Below are 23,884 nucleotides of genomic sequence, written 5' to 3' on the forward strand. Positions count from 1 at the left end.
CCAGTAGCCTAAGAAGCCCAAACTACCACCTGTTAGGTAGGTTCGCTTCTTCTCCCCTTAGTCCCTCGCTGCAGTGAGTCTGTTGCCAGCAGATCTCACTGTAAAATAAAAAACCTAAATATACTTTCTTTCTAGGAGCTCAGGAGAGCCCCTAGTGTGCATCCAGCTCAGCCGGGCACAAGATTCTAACTGAAGTCTGGAGGAGGGTCATAGTGGGAGGAGCCAGTGCACACCAGTTAGACCTAAAGCTTTCTTTATAGTTGTGCCCAGTCTCCTGCGGAGCCGCTATTCCCCATGGTCCTTACGGAGTCCCAGCATCCACTTAGGACGTCAGAGAAAATAAAAATAAAAAATGTAAAAAAACACAGCAGTGTGCCCTGTGATCATTTCTCCAGCTTAGGCTGGCAAATTCACGGGGCAGTACTGTGATGTACAGCCTTTTGCTCAGCAGTGCAGAAACCCAGCAGTGTGATCAGCTCTGTGTGTCCTATGGACACACAAGCTGATTACAGTGTAAACAAAAAAAAACATACTTACCTGTTCCAGGAGCCAGTGATCGGTGCTCCGGTGAGCACTGCCAGGCGCCAGGTCCTCCATATGCTGCGCTGTGACCCCTGTGCAGTAAAGTGACACTGCAAAATGGCAGCCCACTTTACAGCACCGTGGGTCAGGCGTAGCATGGAGACATGACACCTGGTGCAGGGTCCTGTCACGGCACCCCCACCCACCACCACACATACATCACACATACATACATACATACATACACATTTAGGCACAGACATACATAAACACACAAATACAGTGTAGACAGAGATATACACACATAAACACACAAATATACACACACACAGATATACACAGACATATACACAAAGACATACATAAACACAGACATATACTCACACATACTGTATACAAAGATATATATATATACACACACATACACACACATACATGTATACACATTAGCACACAGACATATACACACACATTTACACACAAACACATTTACACACAAACACAGACATATACACATAAACACACAGTATACACAGACATAAACACACAGTATACACACAGTAATTCTCACTAATAGGGCAGCAGCTCCTCATTCCAGCCTGGAGGGGCGGAGCTTCTATGTGACTGACATGCTGGACCTCCATGGATAGAAGGAAAGGACTGAGGAAAGGGAAGGGGTGGCCAGCACACTGCCTGCATGTTCCAGATCACTGAATGCAGATCCCTGACAGCCAGGAAGCTTCTTCTGACAAGCCTCCAAACCTCCCCTCTTCCCTAACAACACACCACACTGCACTGCACTGGACTCTCTGCACTGCAATCAGTGACATTTAACATGCAGGCAGTGTGGTGGCCACCCCTTCCCTCTCTTCTAGTCATCTCCTCCTACCCCTGCCCGAGATCCTGGCTCCCAGCTGTGCAGTGAGCCGGCGCCTTCTGTCCCCAGCAGTGCCTGGAGCTCGAGCTCCACTTGTTCCACCCTCCCTACGCCCCTGGTCACAGCACAGAAGAAGGTCCCGGCGCCCAGCAGCCTCCTGGAGCAGTGGACAGCGGCTCCTGCGACTGGTAAGTATAAAATACACTGGGCACAGGCTTTTTGTGGTGCGGGGGTAGTAGCGACGGGGGGGGGGGGACGCATTCGATAATTGATACATCCATGTACTCAATTATCGCAGTGCGAGTTTGGTCTAGTTTATCACCTGTCATCCGCATCATCAGATGTGAATGTGATATATAGAGCTCTTAGGGGTATATTTACTAAGCTCCCGATTTTGACCGAGTTTGCGTTTTTTCTTCAAAGTGTCATCTCGGGAATTTACTAAACTCAAATCTCGGCAGTGATGAGGGCATTCGTATTTTTTTTGAAGGCAGAGAAAAAAAATACGAATGAATACAGCATCGGTTAAACATGCCTGTTTTATACAACTCGGTAATTTACTAAAAATTCGTATTCACAATCACTGCCGGCAATAGCCAAACAGTGCCGTGAAAAAGTACAAATCGTAAAAAAAAAAAAGCAGTTTTCAAATAAACCTGCTTTTTTTTAACAGTATTCTGATAGGCATGCAGGATCAGTGAGATCCGTGCATTTTTGTCAGTGGGAAGGGGTGTGAAAGAGCTAAAAATCTTTACAAAAAATTGTGTGGGGTCCTCCCTCCTAAGCATAACCAGCCTCGGGCTCTTTGAGCCGCTCCTGGTTGTAAAAATACAGGGGGGAAAATGACTGGGGTTCCGCCATATTTAAATAACCAGCACCGGGCTCTGCGCCTGGTCCTAGTGCAAAAAATACGGGGGACAAAAAACATTGCCCCAAAGCACTCAGTCCTCTTGTCCAGTAGTATCCAGGGGTACCTGTAAATAAAATTATACTCACAAAGAATCCGGTGTAGATCGGTCCTCTTCTTAAAAGTTATAATCCAGGTACTTGTTAAAATAAAAAAAAGAAATACCCGGTCCACGAACTGAAAGGGGCCCCATATTTGTTACACATGGAACCCCTTTCCCCGAATGTCGGGACCTCCCGTGACTCCTGTCAAAGAGGGTCCCTTCAGCCAATCAGGGAGCGCCACGTCATGGCACTCTCCTGCTTGGCTGTGCGCTCCTGCACTGTCAGTCAAGTGGAGCACTGTGGATACAATGTAGCGTGGGGGCGCTACATTATATCCAATGGTGGGAACTTTGCGGTCTGTGGTAGACCGCGAGGTTAAGTGGGGTCACTCTCGTGGGTCCCCCGGCCAGGGGTGACTAGTTGGGGATTTAATGCCAGGGCCACAGGGACCAATATAAAAGTGTCCCCCGGCTGTGGTATTATCTCTCTGACTAGTGGAGCCCGGTGCTGGTGTTAAAAATACTGGGGACCCCTACGTTTTTTGTCCCCAATATTTTTTGCACCAGGACTAGGCACAGAGCCCAGTGCTGGTTGTTTAAATATGGTGGAACCCTAGTCATTTTTTCCCCTGTATTTTTACAACCAGGACCGGCTCAAAGAGGTTATGATTAGGAGGGAGGACACCACGCAATTTTTTTTCTATTTTTAACCCTTTACAGACTTCTTTTAAGGTACACAATAAAGCCCTGCACGGATCACACTGATATGGCCGGGATTCATTGTGTTAAGTCCGGCAGTGTTTCACTAATCACTCCCGTAAAACACTGCCTGACATTACGAATTACATCGACATCGGAAAATTCGAAAATGCAGAATACGACAGCATAGTAAATGAGACGTAAAAAAAACAAAAAGTTGCAAATTCACACTACCGATGTCATTCGTGTTTAATCTCCCACCAAATCCCAGCAATTAAGAATCTTAGTAAATATACCCCCTAGTCTTTTTTTATTTTCTGTCCAAAAAATTAAATAAAGGTTTTTTTTGTTTTGTTTAAGCACTGTTTATGCAGCAGTAGTACATCCTTTTCCAATGCCATCTTCTTAGATATATTTGGTATTAATAACCGACTGACATCGGGAATTTGAAATAAAGTCCAAAGTACTTTATTAATACAAAAAGGGTGAGTATAACCATTCACTTGTATTTTCGAATACAGGTTGAGTATCCCATATCCAAAGTGCTTGGGACCAGAAGTATTTTGGATATCGGATTTTTCCGTATTTTGGAATAATTGCATACCATAATGAGATATAATGGCGATGGGACCCATGTCTAAGCGCAGAATGCATTTATGTTTCATATACACCTTATACACACAGCCTGTAGGTCATTTTAGCCAATATTTTTAATGACTTTGTGCATTAAAAAAAGTTTGTGTACATTCACACAATTCATTTATGTTTCATATACACCTTATACACACAGCCTGAAGGTCATTTAATACTATAATTTTAATAATTTTGTGCATTAAACAAAGTTTGTGTACATTGAGCCATCAGAAAACAATGGTTTCACCATCTCAGTCTCACTCAAAAAATTCCGTATTTCGGAAAATTTGGATATGAGATACTCAACCTGTACTAGCTTTAGTATTGACATGCACAATGTCTGCAAATCTATGTCATACCAGGATGCAGTCAATATTCTGGGTGGTCTTCTGTTTGCCAGCGGCTAGGCTCCCAACGACCAGCATACCGGCGCCGGAATCCCGTCTGCCGGCATACCGACATCTTTTCTCCCTCTTGGGGATCCACGACCCCCCCTGGAGGGAGAATAGATAGACGCGCGCCACCGTGCCCGCAGCGTGGCGAGTGCAGCGAGCCCGCAAGGGACTCATTTACGCTCGCCCAGCTGTCGGTATGCCGGCGGTCGGGATTCTGGCGCCGGTATGCTGGTCGCTGGGAGCCCGGCCGCTGGCATACCCTACTACACCCCAATATTCTGACTGTCGGGATCCCAGCGTTCAAGAGACTGACACCAGAATCCCGACAGCTGGCAATATACCGACAACCAGAATCCCGACCACCGCCGGGTATTTCCACTCGGTTGGCAGGTCCACGCAACCACAACACTGGACGTGAAGAGCATGCGCCTTCCACCATTTGCACGCCCCCTGCAAGTGCTGGAAGGAGCACCCGCAGTCCAGTTCCTGATAGTCAGATTGAAGATGTCAGTGTTGAAGTACACCAGGATGAGGAGGATATGGGTGTTGCTGGCGCTGGGGAGGAAATTGACAAGGAGGATTCTGATGGTGAGGTGGTTTGTTTAAGTCAGGCACCCGGGGAGACACCTGTTGTCCGTGGGAGGAATAGGGCCGTTGACATGCCTGGTGAAAATACCAAAAAAATCAGCTCTTCGGTGTGGAAGTATTTCAACAGAAATGCGGACAACATTTGTCAAGCCGTGTGTTGCCTTTGTCAAGCTGTAATAAGTAGGGGTAAGGCCGTTAACCACCTCGGAACATCCTCCCTTATACGTCACCTGCAGCGCATTCATAATAAGTCAGTGACAAGTTCAAAAACTTTGGGCGACAGCGGAAGCAGTCCACTGACCAGTAAATCCCTTCCTCTTGTAACCAAGCTCACGCAAACCACCCCACCAACTCCCTCAGTGTCAATTTCCTCCTTCCCCAGGAATGCCAATAGTCCTGCAGGCCATGTCACTGGCAATTCTGACGAGTCCTCTCCTGCCTGGGATTCCTCCGATGCATCCTTGTGTGTAACGCCTACTGCTGCTGGCGCTGCTGTTGTTGCTGCTGGGAGTCGATGGTCATCCCAGAGGGGAAGTCGTACTCGTAAGACCACTTTTACTACTTCCACCAAGCAATTGACTGTCCAACAGTCCTTTGCGAGGAAGATGAAATATCACAGCAGTCATCCTTCTGCAAAGCGGATAACTGAGGCCTTGGCATCCTGGGTGGTGAGAAACGTGGTTCCGGTATCCATCATTACTGCAGAGCCAACTAGAGACTTGTTGGAGGTACTGTGTCCCCGGTACCAAATACCATCTAGGTTCCATTTCTCTAGGCAGGCGATACCGAAAATGTACACAGACCTCAGAAAAAGAGTCACCAGTGTCCTAAAAAATGCAGCTGTACCCAATGTCCACTTAACCACGGACATGTGGACAAGTGGAGCAGGGCAGGGTCAGGACTATATCACTGTGACAGCCCACTGGGTAGATGTATGGACTCCCGCCGCAAGAACAGCAGCGGCGGCACCAGTAGCAGCATCTCGCAACCGCCAACTCTTTCCTAGGCAGGCTACGCTTTGTATCACCGGTTTCCAGAATACGCACACAGCTGAAAACCTCTTACGGCAACTGAGGAAGATCATCGCGGAATGGCTTACCCCAATTGGACTCTCCTGTGGATTTGTGGCATCGGACAACGCCAGCAATATTGTGTGTGCATTAAATATGGGCAAATTCCAGCACATCCCATGTTTTGCACATACCTTGAATTTGGTGGTGCAGAATTTTTAAAAAAACGAGAGGGGCGTGCAAGAGATGCTGTCGGTGGCCAGAAGAATTGCGGGACACTTTCGGCGTACAGGCACCACGTACAGAAAACTGGATCACCACCAAAAACGCCTGAACCTGCCCTGCCATCATCTGAAGCAAGAAGTGGTAACGAGGTGGAATTCAACCCTCTATATGCTTCAGAGGTTGGAGGAGCAGCAAAAGGCCATTCAAGCCTATACAATTGAGCACGATATAGGAGGTGGAATGTACCTGTCTCAAGCGCAGTGGAGAATGATTTCAACGTTGTGCAAGGTTCTGCAACCTTTTGAACTTGCCACACGTGAAGTCAGTTCAGACACTGCCAGCCTGAGTCAGGTCATTCCCCTCATCAGGCTTTTGCAGAAGAAGCTGGAGGCATTGAAGGAGGAGCTAAAAGGGAGCGATTCCGCTAGGCATATGGGACTTGTGGATGCAGCCCTTAATTCGCTTAACAAGGATTCACGGGTGGTCAATCTGTTGAAATCAGAGCACTACATTTCTCTGACGTCCTAGTGGATGCTGGGAACTCCGTAAGGACCATGGGGAATAGCGGCTCCGCAGGAGACAGGGCACATCTAAAGAAAGCTTTAGGATCACCTGGTGTGCACTGGCTCCTCCCCCTATGACCCTCCTCCAAGCCTCAGTTAGATTTTCTGTGCCCGACGAGAAGGGTGCACACTAGGGGCTCTCCTGAGCTCTTTGTGAAAGTTTTAGTTTAGGTTTATTATTTTCAGTGAGACCTGCTGGCAACAGGCTCACTGCATCGAGGGACTAAGGGGAGAAGAAGCGAACTCACCTGCGTGCAGAGTGGATTGGGCTTCTTAGGCTACTGGACATTAGCTCCAGAGGGACGATCACAGGTTCAGCCTGGATGGGTCACCGGAGCCGCGCCGCCGGCCCCCTTACAGAGCCAGAAGAGCGAAGAGGTCCGGAAAAATCGGCGGCAGAAGACTTTCCTGTCTTCAGATAAAGGTAGGCGCACAGCACCGCAGCTGTGCGCCATTGCTCTCAGCACACTTCACACTCCGGTCACTGAGGGTGCAGGGCGCTGGGGGGGCAGCGCCCTGAGACGCAATAAATCGTTAGAAAACCTTTTATGGCTAAAATAAATGCATCACATATAACTCCTGGGCTATATGGATGCATTTAACCCCTGCCAAAACATACAAGAAAACGGATGATAAGGACGCCGAGAAAGGGGCGGAGCCTATCTCCTCAGCACACTGGCGCCATTTTCCCTCACAGCTCAGTTGGAGGGAAGCTCCCTGGCTCTCCCCTGCAGTCACTACACTACAGAAAGGGGTTAAAAAAGAGAGGGGGGCACAAATTAGGCGCAGTATAAACAATACAGCAGCTATAAAGGGAAAAACACTTATATAAGGTTATCCCTGTATATATATAGCGCTCTGGTGTGTGCTGGCAAACTCTCCCTCTGTCTCCCCAAAGGGCTAGTGGGGTCCTGTCCTCTATCAGAGCATTCCCTGTGTGTGTGCTGTGTGTCGGTACGTTTGTGTCGACATGTATGAGGAGAAAAATGATGAGGAGACGGAGTAGAGTGTCTGTAATAGTGTTGTCACCCCCTGGGGGGTCGACACCTGAGTGGATGTACTGTGGAAATTGCGTGACAGTGTCAGCTTTGTATAAAAGACAGTGGTTGACATGAGACAGCCGGCTACTCAGCTTGTGCATGTCCAGACGTCTCATATAGGGGCTCTAAAGCGCCCGTTACCTCAGATACAGACGCCGACACGGATACTGACTCCTGTGTCGACGGTGAAGAGACAACCGTGATTTCCAAATAGGGCCACACATTGCATGATTGAGGCAATGAAAAAAGTTTACACTTTTCTGATAATATGAATACCACCAAAAAAAAATAAAAAAAATAAAAATGGGGTATTATGTTGGTGAGGAAAAACTTCCTGTAGTTTTCCTGAATCTGAGAAATAAAATGCGTGGGTTTCCCCCCGATAACAATTGATAATTTCTAAAAAGTTATTGGCAGTATACCTTTTCCCGCCAGAGGTTAGGGTGCGTTGGGAAACACCCCCTAGGGGGGATAAGGCGCTCACACGCTTGTAAGAACATGGGCTCTACCCTCTCTTGAGATGGCCGCCCTTAAGGATCCTGCTGATAGAAAGCAGGAGGGTATCCTAAAATGTATTTACACACATACTGGTGTTATACTGCGACCAGCAATCGCCTCAGCCTGGATGTGCAGTGCTGGGTTGGCGTGGTCGGATTCCCTGACTGGAAATATGATATCCTAGATAAGGACAGTATATTATTGCCTATAGAGCAATTAAAAGATGCATTTCTATATATGCATGATGCACAGCGGAATATTTGCCGACTGGCATCAAGTATAAGTGCGTTGTCCAATTATACCAGTAAAGTGGTCAGGTGATGCGGATTCCAAACGGCATTTGGAAGTATTGCCTTAAAAGAGGGGATGTACCCCAGGTCGCCTCTCAAAATAAGACGCCGTATTATCAGGCGCAGGCCTGGTTGGCAAGCGGACAAAAGGGTTCCTCTTTTCTGCTCGTGACAGAGGGAGAGGAAAATGGCTGCAGAGATCAGCCAGTTCCAAGGAACAGAAACTCTTTTCCGCCTCTGCCAAGCCCTCAGTATGACGCTAGGGCTTTACAAGTTCAGGCACGGTGGGGTCCCGTTCTCAATGAATTTCAGTGCGCAGTGGGCTCACTCGCAAGTAGACCCCTGGATCCTTCAGGTAATATTTCAGGGGTACAAATTGGAATTCGAGACGTATCCCCCTCGCCGTTTCCAAAGGTCTGTTTTACCGAAGTCTCCCGCTGACAGGGAGGCAGTTTTGGAAACCATTCACAAGCTGTATTCCCAGCAGGTGATAATCAAGGTACCCCTCCTGCAACAGGGAACGGGGTATTATTCCACACTATTGTGGTACCGAAGCCAGACGGCTCGGTGAGACCGATTTTAAAATCTAAAATCTAAAATCTTTGAACACTTGCATACAGAGGTTCAAATTCAAAATTGAGTCACTCAGAGCAGTGATTGCAAACCTGGAAGAAGGGGACTACATGATGTCTCGGGACATCAAGGATGCTTACCTTCATGTCAAAATTTACCCTTCTCACCAAGGGTATTTCAGGTTATGGTACAGAACTGTCACTATCAGTTCGGACGCTGCCGTAGGGATGGTCCACGGCACCCCGGGTCTTTACTGAAGTAATGACCGTAATGATGATATTCCTTCGAAGGAAGGGAATTTTAGTTATCCGTTACTTGGACGATTCCCTGATAAGGGTAAGATCCAGGGAACAGTTGGAGATCGGTGTAGCACTATATCAGGTAGTGTTGCGGCAGCACGATTGGATTCTCAATATTCCAAAATCGCAGCTGGTTCCGACGACTTGTCTTCTGTTCCTAGGGATGATCCTGGACACAGTCCAGAAAGAAGGTGTTTCTCCCGGAGGAGAAAGCCAGGGAGTTATCCGACAGGAACCTCCTAAAACCGAACCAAGTCTCAGTGCATCAATGCACAAGGGTTCTGGGTAAAAATGGTGGCTTCCTACGAAGCAATCCCATTCGGCAGATTCCACGCAAGACTTTCCAGTGGAACCTACTGGACAAATGGTCCGGGTCGCATCTTCAGATGCTTCAGCGGATAACCCTGTCACCGGGGACAAGGGTATCCCTCCTGTGGTGGTTGCAGAGTGCTCATCTTCTAGAGGGCCGCAGATTCGGCATTCGGGACTGGGTCCTGGTGGCCAGGGATGCCAGCCTGCGAGGCTGGGGAGCAGTCACACAGGGAAGGAATTTCCAGGGCTTATGGTCAAGCCTGGAGACATCTCTTCATATAAACATTCTGGAACTAAGGGCCATTTACAATGCCCTAAGTCAAGCGAAACCCCTGCTTCAGGGTCAGGCGGTATTGATCCAATCGGACAACATCACGTCAGTCGCCCACGTAAACAGACAGGGCGGCACGGGAAGCAGGGGGGCAATGGCAGAAGCTGCAAGGATTCTTCGCTGGGCGGAAAATCATGTGATAGCACTGTCAGCAGTGTTCATTCCGGGAGTGGACAACTGGGAAGCAGACTTCCTCAGCAGACACGACCTTCACCCGGGAGAGTGGGGACTTCACCCAGAAGTCTTCCACCTGATTGTAAACCGTTGGGAAAAACCAATGGTGGACATAATGGCGTCCCGTCTAAACAAAAAACTAGACAGATATTGCGCCAGGTCAGGGGACCCTCAGGCAATAGCGGTGGACGCTCTGGTAACACCGTGGGTGTACCAGTCAGTGTATGTGTTCCCTCCTCTGCCTCTCATACCAAAAGTACTGAGAATCATAAGAAGGAGAGGAGTAAGAACTATACTCGTGGTTCCGGATTGGCCAAGAAGGACTTGGTATCCGGAACTTCAAGAGATGCTCACGGACGAATCGTGGCCTCTACCTCTAAGAAAGGACCTGCTCCAGCAGGGGCCTTGTCTGTTCCAAGACTTACCGCGGCTGCGTTTGACAGCTTGGCGGTTGAACGCCGGATCCTGAAGGAAAAAGGCATTCCAGATGAAGTCATCCCTACCCTGGTCAAGGCCAGGAAGGACGTAACCGCAAAACATTATCACCGCATTTGGCGAAAATATGTTGCGTGGTGGGAGGCCAAGAAGGCCCCTACAGAGGAATTTCAACTGGGTCGTTTCCTCCATTTCCTGCAACCAGGACTGTCTATGGGCCTAAAATTAGGGTCCATTAAGGTTCAAATTTCGGCCCTGTCGATTTTCTTCCAAAAGGAACTGGCTTCAGTGCCTGAAGTTCAGACATTTGTAAAAGGGGTACTGCATATACAGCCTCCTTTTGTGCCTCCAGTGGCACCTTGGGATCTCAATGTTGTGTTGAGTTTCCTAAAGTCACATTGGTTTGAACCACTCACCACTGTGGACTTAAAATATCTCACATGGAAGGTGACGATGCTGTTAGCCCTGGCTTCAGCCAGGCGTGTGTCAGAATTGGCGGCTTTATCATATAAAAGCCCTTATTTAATATTTCATTCTGACAGGGCAAAATTGAGGACTTGTCCTCAATTTCTACCTAAGGTGGTTTCTGCATTTCACATGAAGCAACCTATTGTGGTACCTGCGGCTACTAAGGACTTGGAGGATTCCAAGTTGCTTGACGTGGTCAGGGCCCTGAAAATATATGTTTCCAGGACGGCTGGAGTCAGAAAATCTGACTCGCTGTTTATCCTGTATGCACCCAACAAACTGGGTGCTCCTGCTTCTAAGCAGACGATTGCTCGTTGGATTTGTAGTACAATTCAGCTTGCACATTCTGTGGCAGGCCTGCCACAGCCAAAAATCTTAAAATGCCCACTCCACAAGGAAGGTGGGCTCATCTTGGGCAGCTGCCCGAGGGGTCTCGGCTTTACAACTTTGCCGAGCAGTTACTTGGTCAGGAGCAAATACGTTTGTAAAATTCTACAAATTTGATACCCTGGCTGAGGAGGACCTGGAGTTCTCTCATTCGGTGCTGCAGAGTCATCCGCACTCTCCCGCCCGTTTGGGAGCTTTGGTATAATCCCCATGGTCCTTACGGAGTTCCCAGCATCCACTAGGACGTCAGAGAAAATAAGAATTTACTTACCGATAATTCTATTTCTCGTAGTTTGTAGTGGATGCTGGGCGCCCATCCCAAGTGCGGATTGTCTGCAATACTGGTACATAATTATTGTTACCAAAAAATTCGGGTTATTGTTGTAGTGAGCCATCTTTTATAGAGGCTTCTCTATTATCATGCTGTTAACTGGGTTCAGATCACAAGTTGTACAGTGTGATTGGTGTGGCTGGTATGAGTCTTACCCGGGATTCAAAATCCTTCCTTATTGTGTACGCTCGTCCGGGCACAGTATCCTAACTGAGGCTTGGAGGAGGGTCATAGGGGGAGGAGCCAGTGCACACCAGGTGATCCTAAAGCTTTCTTTAGATGTGCCCTGTCTCCTGCGGAGCCGCTATTCCCCATGGTCCTTACGGAGTTCCCAGCATCCACTACGGACTACGAGAAATAGAATTATCGGTAAGTAAATTCTTATTTTTGGCCACCGTGCTCGATCCTAGATTTAAAACCTACCTTGGATCTCTCTTTCCGGCAGACACAAGTCTGCTTGGGTTCAAAGACCTGCTGGTGACAAAATTGTCAAGTCAAGCGGAACGCGACCTGTCAACATCTCCTCCTTCACATTCTCCCGCAACTGGGGGTGCGAGGAAAAGGCTCAGAATTCCGAGCCCACCCGCTGGCGGTGATGCAGGGCAGTCTGGAGCGACTGCTGATGCTGACATCTGGTCCGGACTGAAGGACCTGACAACGATTACGGACATGTCGTCTACTGTCACTGCATATGATTCTGTCACCATTGAAAGAATGGTGGAGGATTATATGAGTGACCGCATCCAAGTAGGCACGTCAGACAGTCCGTACTTATACTGGCAGGAAAAAGAGGCAATTTGGAGGCCCTTGCACAAACTGGCTTTATTCTACCTAAGTTGCCCTCCCACAAGTGTGTACTCCGAAAGAGTGTTTAGTGCCGCCGCTCACCTTGTCAGCAATCGGCGTACGAGGTTACTTCCAGAAAATGTGGAGAAGATGATGTTCATTAAAATGAATTATAATCAATTCCTCCGTGGAGACATTGACCAGCAGCAATTGCCTCCACAAAGTACACAGGGAGCTGAGATGGTGGATTCCAGTGGGGACGAATTGATAATCTGTGAGGAGCGGGATGTACACGGTGATATATCGGAGGATGATGATGAGGTGGACATCTTGCCTCTGTAGAGCCAGTTTGTGCAAGGAGAGATTAATTGCTTCTTTTTCGGTGGGGGTCCAAACCAACCCGTCATTTCAGTCACAGTCGTGTGGCAGACCCTGTCACTGAAATGATGGGTTGGTTAAAGTGTGCATTTCCTGTTTATACAACATAAGGGTGGGTGGGAGGGCCCAAGGACAATTCCATCTTGCACCTCTTTTTTCTTTCATTTTTATTTGCGTCATGTGCTGTTTGGGGAGTGTTTTTTGGAAGGGCCATCCTGCGTGACACTGCAGTGCCACTCCTAGATGGGCCCGGTGTTTGTGTCGGCCACTAGGGTCGCTTATCTTACTCACACAGCTACCTCATTGCGCCTCTTTTTTTCTTCTTTGCGTCATGTGCTGTTTGGGGAGTGTTTTTTGGAAGGGCCATCCTGCGTGACACTGCAGTGCCACTCCTAGATGGGCCAGGTGTTTGTGTCGGCCACTAGGGTCGCTTAGCTTACTCACACAGCTACCTCATTGCGCCTCTTTTTTTCTTTGCGTCATGTGCTGTTTGGGGAGTGTTTTTTGGAAGGGCCATCCTGCGTGACACTGCAGTGCCACTCCTAGATGGGCCAGGTGTTTGTGTCGGCCACTAGGGTCGCTTAGCTTACTCACACAGCTACCTCATTGCGCCTCTTTTTTTCTTTGCGTCATGTGCTGTTTGGGGAGTGTTTTTTGGAAGGGCTATCCTGCGTGACACTGCAGTGCCACTCCTAGATGGGCCAGGTGTTTGTGTCGGCCACTAGGGTCGCTTAGCTTACTCACACAGCTACCTCATTGCGCCTCTTTTTTTCTTCTTTGCGTCATGTGCTGTTTGGGGAGTGTTTTTTGGAAGGGCCATCCTGCGTGACACTGCAGTGCCACTCCTAGATGGGCCAGGTGTTTGTGTCGGCCACTAGGGTCGCTTAGCTTACTCACACAGCTACCTCATTGCGCCTCTTTTTTTCTTTGCGTCATGTGCTGTTTGGGGAGTGTTTTTTGGAAGGGCCACCCTGCGTGACACTGCAGTGCCACTCCTAGATGGGCCCGGTGTTTGTGTCGGCCACTAGGGTCGCTTATCTTACTCACACAGCTACCTCATTGCGCCTCTTTTTTTCTTTGCGTCATGTGCTGTTTGGGGAGTGTTTTTTGGAAGGGCCATCCTGCGTGACACTGCAGTGCCACTCCTAGATGGGCCCGGTGTTTGTGTCGGCCACTAGGGTCGCTTAGCTTAGTCATCCAGCGACCTCGGTGCAAATTTTAGGACTAAAAATAATATTGTGAGGTGTGAGGTATTCAGAATAGACTGAAAATGAGTGGAAATTATGGATTTTGAGGTTAATAATACTTTGGGATCAAAATGACCCCCAAATTCTATGATTTAAGCTGTTTTTTAGTGTTTTTTGAAAAAAACACCCGAATCCAAAACACACCCGAATCCGACAAAAAAAATTCGGTGAGGTTTTGCCAAAACGCGGTCGAACCCAAAACACGGCCGCGGAACCGAACCCAAAACCAAAACACAAAACCCGAAAAATTTCAAGTGCACATCTCTACTGAGTACACATGGACCCTCAAGAAGCACCAGAACTACCCATTTCAATATCGGAGACATCCCCATCAGATGTTCTCAGATTTCTTCATGCCCGTACATACTGCACTTAGGGGTCTATTTACTAAGCCTTGGGTGGAGATTAAGTACCAGCCAATCGGCTCCTAACTGTCATTTTTGAAACACGGCCTGTGACATGGCAGTTAGGAGCTGATTGACTGATACTTTATCTCCGTCCACTTTATCTCCATCCAGGGCTTAGTAAATAGACCCCTTAGGGGTCTATTTACTAAGCCTTGGATGGAGATAAAGTCGCTGGAGATAAAGTACAAGCCAATCAGCTCCTAACTACCATGTCACAGGCCGTGTTTCAAAAATGACAGTTAGGAGCCGATTGGCTGGTACTTAATCTCCAGCGACTTTGGGGGTAATTCAGACCTGATCGTAGCAGCAAATTTGTTAACAGTTGGGTAAAACCAGGGCCGTCATTCTGAGTTGATCGCTCGTTAGCTACTTTTAGCAGCCGTGCAAACACATAGTCGCCGCCCACGGGGGAGTGTATTTTCGCTTTGCAAGTGTGCGATCGCATGTGCAGCCGAGTGGGACGAAAAAGTTTTTTGCAGTTTCAGAGTAGGTCTGAACTTACTCAGCCCTTGCGATCACTTCAGCCTGTCCGGTCCCAGAATTGACGTCAGACGCCCGCCCTGCAAACGCCTGGACACGCCTGCGTTTTCCCTACCACTCCCAGAAAATGGTCAGTTGACACCCATAAATGCCCTCTTTCTGTCAATCTCCTTGCGATCACCCATGCGAATGGATTCGTCGCTAGAAGCATTGCCCAGCAACGATGCTGTTTGTACCCATACGACACGCGTGCGCATTGCGGTGCATATGCATGCACAGTAGTAACCTGATCGCTGGGCTGCGAAAATCGACAGTGTGCGATCAATTCGGAATGACCCCCTATGTGCAGAGAGAGTTAGATTTGGGTGGGTTATTTTGTTTCTGTGCAGAGTACATACTGGCTGGTTTATTTTTACACTGCAATTTAGATTTCAGTTTGAACACACCCCACCCAAATCTAACTCTCTCTGCACATTTTATATCTGCCCCTCCTGCACTGCACATGGGCCCTCATTCCGAGTTGATCGTTAGCTGCTTTTAGTCGCAGCGCGGCGATTAGGTGAAAAAGCGGCATTTCTGCGCATGCATACAGGCCACAGTACGCATGCGCGAAGTACTTTCACACAAAACTATGCAGTTTTACACAAGGTCGAGCGACTCTTTTCTGTCGCTCTGTTGATCGGTGAGTGATTGACAGGAAGTGGGTGTTTCTGGGTGGTAACTGGCCGTTTTCCAGGAGTGTGCTAAAAAACGCAGGCGTGACAGGTAAAAACGCAGGCGTGTCTGTGGAAACGGGGGAGCGGCTGGCCGAACGCAGGGCGTGTTTGTGACGTCAAAGCAGGAACTAAACTGACTGAGATGATCGCAAGGTAGGAGTAGGTTTTGAGCTGCTCAGAAACTGCATGAAAAGATTTTCGAGCAATTCTGATAACCTTTCGTTTGCACTTCTGCTAAGCTAAGATACACTCCCAGAGGGCGACGGCCTAGCGTGTGCACTGCTGCTAAAAGCAGCTAGCGAGCGATCAACTCGGAATGAGGGCCATGGTTTTGCTCAACTGCTAGCAAATTTGCTGCTACGAACAGGTCTGAATTGCCCCCTTTACCAATTACCCACATCCACGGCTTAGTAAACAGAACCCCTTTGTGACCAATTCACATTTAATAAACATGGGGTAATAAGGCTCAATGTGGGCAATGTGAAGATTACTGAGAGGGACTGGGACAGCACAATGATATTGGTGGCTACTTGTCCCAATTACATAGCAAGACAAAAAAAATCATGTCAGACAAGGATAGACTAAAACAGGAAATATGATCTACGTGTGTGCATATGTATATATACAGTATGTGCGTGCAGAGGAGGATTTACCACAAGGCAACCAAAGCGGCTGCTTAGGGCCCTGTTGGTCTCAGGGGGCCTGTCGACAAGGCTGTATAAAGGGCATTTCTTACGGACCAAGAGCTTCACCGAAATTGTCCATGAGCTGGGCTGGCTGAATACTCCCAGCAGGCTGTCAATGATTAGGCAGCTGTTGGGTGCCAGCTCCAGCGCATACCTGTGTCTCCAGTCCTGCAGTACTGAACATGTGACCACTCATGCTTAGAGAGAAGAGCCGGGATGTGCACAGAAAAAAACATGAGGTATTTCAGTGTACTTTATTACAGAATTTCTCTAACGTCCTAGTGGATGCTGGGGACTCCGTCAGGACCATGGGGAATAGCGGGCTCCGCAGGAGACAGGGCACATCTAAAAAGCTTTTTAGGTCACATGGTGTGTACTGGCTCCTCCCCCTATGACCCTCCTCCAAGCCTTAGTTAGGTTTTTGTGCCTGTCCGAGAAGGGTGCAAACTGGATGGCTCTCTTAAGGAGCTATTTAGTAAAGTTTTTTTTTAGGTTTCTAATCAGTGATTCCTGCTGGCGACAGGATCACTGCAACGAGGGACTTAGGGGAGAGACTGGCAACTCACCTGCGTGCAGGAGGATTGAAGTCTTAGGCTACTGGACACTGAGCTCCAGAGGGAGTCGGAACACAGGTCAGCCTGGGGTTCGTCCCGGAGCCGCGCCGCCGATCCCCCTTACAGACGCTGAAGAAAGACGGCGGAACGGAGGTCCGGAAACAGGCGGCAGAAGACTTCACAGTCTTCAGAGAGGTAGCGCACAGCACTGCAGCTGTGCGCCATTGTTGTCACACGGCTCACTGACACGGTCACGGAGGGTGCAGGGCGCTGCTGGGGGCGCCCTGGGCAGCAATATAAATACCTATTTGGCAAATAAATACATCACATATAGCCATTAAGGCTATATGTATGTATTTTAACCCAGGCCAGTTATTAAAAAACCGGGAGGAAAAGCCCGCCGAAAAGGGGGCGGAGCTTATTCTCCTCAGCACTCAGCGCCATTTTCCTGATCAGCTCCGCTGGTGAGGAAGGCTCCCACTCTCCCCTGCACTGCACTACAGAAACAGGGTTAAAAGAGAAGGGGGGCATAAATTGGCGATATAATGATATATTAAGAGCGCATATATAGAAACAACACCTTCTAGGGTTGTTATATACATTATAGCGCTTTTGGTGTGTGCTGGCAAACTCTCCCTCTGTCTCCCCAAAGGGCTAGTGGGTCCTGTCCTCTATCAGAGCATTCCCTGTGTGTGTGCTGTATGTCGGTACGTGTGTGTCGACATGTATGAGGAAAATGTTGGTGAGGAGGCGGAGCAAATTGCCTGTAATGTTGATGTCACTCTCTAGGGAGTCGACACCGGAATGGATGGTCTACTTATGGAATTACGTGATAATGTCAACACGCTGCAGACGGTTGACGACATGAGATGGCCGGCGGACAAATTAGTACCGGTCCAGGCGTCTCAGACACCGTCAGGGGCTTGTAAAAACGCCCATTTACCTCAGTCGGTCGACAGACACAGACATGGACACTGACCCCAGTGTCGACGGTGAAGAAACATACGTAATTTTCCTTTAGGGCCACGAGTTACATGTTAAGGGCAATGAAGGAGCTGTTACATATTTCTGATACTACAAGTACCACAAATAAGGGTATTTTGTAGGGTGTGAATAAACTACTTGTAGTTTTGCCTGAATCAGATAAATTAAATGAAGTGTGTGATGATACGTGGGGTTCCTCCGATAGAAAGTTATGGGCGGTATACCCTTTCCCGCCAGAAGTAAGGGCGAGTTGGGAAACACACCTTAGGGTGGATAAGGCGCTCACACGCTTATAAAAACATGGCGTTACCGTCTCTAGATACGGCCGCCCTCAAGAAGCCAGCTGATAGGAAGCTGAAAAATATCATGACAGTATATACACACATACTGGTGTTATACTACGACCAGCAATCGCCTCAGCCTGGACGTGCAGCGCTGAGGGGGCTTGGTCGGATTTCCTGACTGAAAATTTTGATACCCTTGACAGGGACAAGATTTTATTGACTATAGAGCATTTTAAGGATGCATTTCTATATATGCGTGATGCGCAGAGGGATATTTGCATTCTGGCATCAAGAGTAAATGTGATTTACATATCTGCCAGACGAAGACACGACAGTGGTCAGGTGAGGCAGATTCCAGACGACATGTGGAAGTATTGCCGTATAAAGGGGCGGTCCATCGGACCTGGTGGCCATGGCAACAGCTGAAAAATCCACTTTTTGTTACCCCGAATCACATATCGGCAAAAAAGGACACAGTCTTTTCAGTCTCAGTCCTTTCGTCCCCATAGGGGCAGGCGGGCAAAGGCCAGTCATATCTGCCCAGGGGTAGAGGAAAGGGAAGAAGACTGCAGCAAGCAGCCCATTCCCAGGAACAGAAGCCCCTCACAGCTTCTGCCAAGTCCGCAGCATAACGCTGGGGCCGTACAAGCGGACTCAGGTGCGGTAGGGGGTCATCTCAAGAGTTTCAGTACGCAGGGGGCTCACTCGCAAGGGAACTCCGGGATCCTACATGTAGTATCCCAGGTGTACATTGGAAATTCGAGACATCTCCCCCTCACACAATTCACAGGCTGTATTCCCAGCAGGTGATAATCAAAGTACCCCTCTTACAACATGGAAGGGGGTAGTATCCCACACTATATTGTGGTACTGAAGCCAACCGGCTCGGTGAGATCTGAAATATTTGAACACTTACAAGCGTTCAAATCAAGATGGAGTCACTCAGAGCAGTGATAGCGAACCAGGAAGAAGGGGACGATATGGTGTCACTGGATATCAGGGACGCTTACCTACAGGTCCAAATTTGCCCTTCTCACCAAGGGTACTTCAGGTTCCTGGTACAGAACTGTCACTATCAGTTCAGACGCTGCCGTTTGGGTTGTCCACGGCGCCCCGGGTCTTTACCAAGGTAATGGCCGGAATGATGATTTTTCTTAAAAGGAAACATGGACGCTTTCCTGATAAGGGCAAGGTCCAGAGAACAGTTGGAGGTCGGAGTAGCACTATCTTAAGTAGTTCTACGTCAGCACGAGTGGATTCTAAATATTCCAAAATCGCAGCTTTTTCCGATGACACGTCTACTGTTCATAGGGATGATTCTGGACACAGTCCAGAAAAACGTGTTTCTCCCAGTGGAGAAAGCCAGGGAGTTCTCCGAGCTAATCGGGATCCTCCTAAAACCAGGAAAAGTGTCAGTGCATCATTGCACAAGAGTCCTGGTAAAAATGGTGGCTTATTACGAAGCAATTCCATTCGGCAGATTTCCCGCAAGAACTCTTCGGTGGGATCTGCTGGACAAATGGTCCGGATCGCATCCTCAGATGCATCAGCGGATAACCCTATATCCAAGGACAAGGGTGTCTCTCCTGTGGTGATTACAGAGTGCTCATCTTCTAGAGGGCCGCAGATTTGGCATTCAGGATTGGATGCCGGTGACCACGGAGGCCAGCCTGAGAGGCTGGAGAACAGTCACACAGGGAAAAAATTTCCAGGGAAGTGTGATTAAGTCTGGAGAATTCTCTCTGCATAAATAAGCTTAGAGCAAATTTATAAGGCTCTAAACTTAGCAAGACCTCTGCTTCAAGGTCAGCCGGTATTGATCCAGTGGGATAACATCACGGCAGTCGCCCACGTAAACAGAAAGGGCGGCACAAGAAGCAGGAGGGCAGTGACAAAACTGCAAGGATTTTTCGCTAGGCGGAAAATCATGTGATAGCACTGTCAGCAGTGTTCTTTCCGGGAGTGGACGACTGGGAAGCAGACTTCCTCAGCAGGCATGACCTCCACCCGGGAGAGTGGAAACTTCATAGGGAAGTTTTTCAGCATGATTGTGGACCGTTGGCAAAGACCAAAGGTGGACATGATAGCGTCCCGCACGAAAAACGGGACAGGTATTCCGCCAGGTCATGAGACCTTCAGGCGATAGCTGTGGATGTTCTGGTAACACCGTGGGTGTACCAGTCAGTGTATGGGTTCCCTCCTCTGTTTCTCATAACCAAGGTATTGAGAATTATAAGACATAGAGGAGTATGAACTATACTAGTGGCTCCGAATGGGCCAAGAGGGACTTGGTACCCGGAGCTTCAAGAGATGCTCACAGAGGACTAAGGGCCTGGGGAGCTAAGAAGGGACTTGCTTCAGCAAGTACCATGTCTTTTCCAAGATTTACCGTGGCTGCGTTTGACGGCATGGCGGTTGAATACCGGATTCTGAAGGGAAAAAGGCATTCCATAAGAGGTCATACCTACCTTGGTCAAAGCCAGGAAGGAGGTGACCGCACAACGTCATCACCACATGTGGTGAAAATATGTTGCGTGGGTAAGGCCAGGAAGGCTCCACGAAGGAAATTCAACTAGGTCGATTCTGCACTTCCTGAAAACAGGAGTGTTTTGAGTCTCAAATTGGGGTTCATTAAGATTTAAATTTCGGCCCTGTAGATTTTCTTCCAGAAAAAATTGACTTCAGTTCCTGAAGTCCAGATTGTAAAGGGTGTATTCCATATACAGTTCTTTTGTGCCTCTAGGGGCACCGTGAGATCTCAACATAGTGTTGGGATTCCTTAAAATCATATTGGTTTGAACCGCTCAAATCTGTGGATTTGAAATATCTCACATGGAAAGTGACCATGCTGTTGACCAATATCTCACATGGAAAGTGACCATGTTGTTAGTCCTGGCCTCGGCCAGGCGATTGTCAAAAAGAATGGGCGGTTTTGTTTTACAAAAGCCCATATTAGAATTTTCCATTTGAACAGGGCAGAACTGGGACTCGTCTCCAGTTTCTTCCTAAAGGGGTGTCAGCGTTGTCACCTGAAACAACCTATTGTGGTGCCTGCGGCTACTGGGGACTTGGAGGACTCCAAGTTACTAGACGTTGTCAGGGCCCTAAAAAAATATATATATATATATATATATATAGTTAGGACGGCTGGAGTCAGAAAGTCTGACTTGCTGTTTATATTGTATGCACCCAACAAGCTGGGTGCTCCTGCTTCTAAGCAGTCTATTGCACGCTAGATTTGTAGTACAATTCAGCTTGCACATTCTGTGGCAGGCCTGCCACAGCCGAAATATGTAGATGCCCATTCCACAAGGAAGGTGGCCTCATCCTGGGCGGCTGCCCGAGGAGTCTCGGCATTATAACTTTGCCGAGCAGCTACGTGGTCAGGGGAGAACACGTTTATAAAATTTTACAAATTTGATACTCTGGCTAAAGAGGACCTGGAGTTCTCTCATTCGGTGCTGCAGAGTCATCCGCACTCTCCCGCCCGTTTGGGAGCTTTGGTATAATCCCCATGGTCCTGACGGAGTCCCCAGCATCCACTAGGACGTTAGAGAAAATAAGAATTTACTTACCGATAATTCTATTTCTCGTAGTCCGTAGTGGATGCTGGGCGCCCATCCCAAGTGCGGATTGTCTGCAATGCTTGTACATAGTTATTGTTACAAAAATCGGGTTATTACTATTGTTGTGAGCCATTTTTTCAGAGGCTACTTCGTTTTGTTATCATACTGTTAACTGGGTTCAGATCACAAGTTGTACGGTGTGATTGGTGTGGCTGGTATGAGTCTTACCCGGGATTCAAGATCCTTCCTTATTGTGTACGCTCGTCCGGGCACAGTACCTAACTGAGGCTTGGAGGAGGGTCATAGGGGGAGGAGCCAGTACACACCATGTGACCTAAAAAGCTTTTTAGATGTGCCCTGTCTCCTGCGGAGCCCGCTATTCCCCATGGTCCTGACGGAGTCCCCAGCATCCACTACGGACTACGAGAAATAGAATTATCGGTAAGTAAATTCTTATTTTTTTAACTTTTATATAACATCCACCGGGTTGGGTATGGGTGACCGGCGCTTGGGATCCCGCCGGTCACCATACCAACGCCAGGATCCTACTTCAAATTCCATCAGGTTGGAGTGGGGAGTGGGGGATGGGGGGTGGACAGTTCACCTGCTACAGTCATGGCTGGGGGAGGCTACACACTGACTGGTGATATATCAATATGCTATAATTCTCTATTTTAAGTGCTACCATGTATGGGAGATGCCTGCTACAATCAGTGGGGAACTGATATGTAATCAATACAGTCCCACTGACTGAGGGGTGTAATAATGGGCATTATAAGGGATGGAGGACCTGCTAGGCAGCTACAATCAGTAAGGGGGAGAGGAGGGCACTCATGCAGTCAACAATAATGTAAGTGGGAGTAATAATAAGTATTTTAAGGTATGGGTGCCTGCATTATACTGTATATCAGTGCCCCCCCCCCCACACACACACACACTCTCTCTCTCTCTCACACACACACACTCACACACACTGTAGCATTGTAATATGTCACCTATCCCCTATTAGCAGGTTCCCCATCCCTTATAATATTCATTATTGCACCCCTCAGTCAGTGACTGCATTGACTATATATCAGCGCCATTAGTGTGACTCCATTATCCAGTTAACTTAGCGAACCCGCGACCGTGCACTAGCGGATTTACAACTAGGCAACCAAAGCAGCCACAAGGGACTGGCAGATCCCAGGGGGCTTGCCAACAGATCATGAAGTCGGGAAGGCATTTCTGATTTCTGCTGAAAATGTCTGAGTGATGGTCTGGCTGAATACTCTTGGCAGGCGGTCATTGACTAGATAGCTGCCAGTTGTAATTTTAAGAGCAGTACGGATGATGTAATGGTTAGCATTACTGCCTCATAGCACTCAGGTCATGGGTTAAATTCACAACATGAATCTAACTGTGTGAAGTTTGTATATTCTCCCCATAATTGCGTGGGTTTCCTCCGGTTACCCCAGTTTCCTCCCACAATCCAAAAATAAACAGATACTGTAGGTTAGTTGGCGCCCAACAAACATAGACACTACTATGGGGAATAAAAAGAGCAGCCGATATGGAGAGAGGTGTCACTATGGAAGCATTGGGGCAAGGGCCCCTAGAATATGTTGCTAAGGGGCTCACAGGGCCGGTTCTACACCATGTGGCGCCCGGTGTGAAAGTTTCCAGACCTCTAGCGTCTGACAGGTGCGCCAGCTGCAGCGGACGCCCACACAGCCCATGGCGTCTGCTGCAGCTAGGGAGCGTGGTACGGGAAGGCGGCGGGCGCCTGCGGGATGACTGCGGCTGCACTCCCAGGCCGCAGGCACTGCTTGCCTGCACCAAGAACTGCTCCTGAGGGCTCAAAAGGTTCTGGCTACAACCCTTGTCAATATGTTTGTAGGGAAACTCTTTTGCATCAGCTATGCTTTTTTTTTACACACAAAGCAATAAAGAGAAAATATCCTGTTCAGTAAATTCCTTAGACACTAACAGATATGGCAATTCTGTACGTGTGGCTGAACTGTACAGTAAAATAAAGCAAACCAGCAATCAGGGTTTATAGGACTCTTCCCTTTAAGACTGGTAAGGAAGCTGGATAAAGAGGTTAATCAGGAAATCTTTAAACATGAAGCAAATGTGTGAACTGTTTTTTGCTCAGCAATTGAAGGGCCCTGATTTAAATGTCACATGAAATATGAACTATAATGGAATCAAATA

The 23,884-nt window shown here is 48.2% G+C and overlaps 1 long non-coding RNA gene across 1 annotated transcript in view; it reads left to right on the forward strand.

Annotated features, from left to right (window-relative positions):
* The first annotated feature begins 1,423 nt into the window (after positions 1-1,423).
* LOC135050589 (uncharacterized) overlaps positions 1,424-23,884 on the forward strand; it is a 173,631-nt gene continuing 151,170 nt past the window's right edge. Inside the window, exon 1 of the long non-coding RNA XR_010241683.1 lies at positions 1,424-1,587. This is a non-coding gene — a long non-coding RNA (uncharacterized LOC135050589). The remainder of the gene's footprint in view (positions 1,588-23,884) is intronic.

Source organism: Pseudophryne corroboree, chromosome 2 (genome assembly GCF_028390025.1).
Source record: "Pseudophryne corroboree isolate aPseCor3 chromosome 2, aPseCor3.hap2, whole genome shotgun sequence".
Classification (NCBI taxonomy): domain Eukaryota; kingdom Metazoa; phylum Chordata; class Amphibia; order Anura; family Myobatrachidae; genus Pseudophryne; species Pseudophryne corroboree.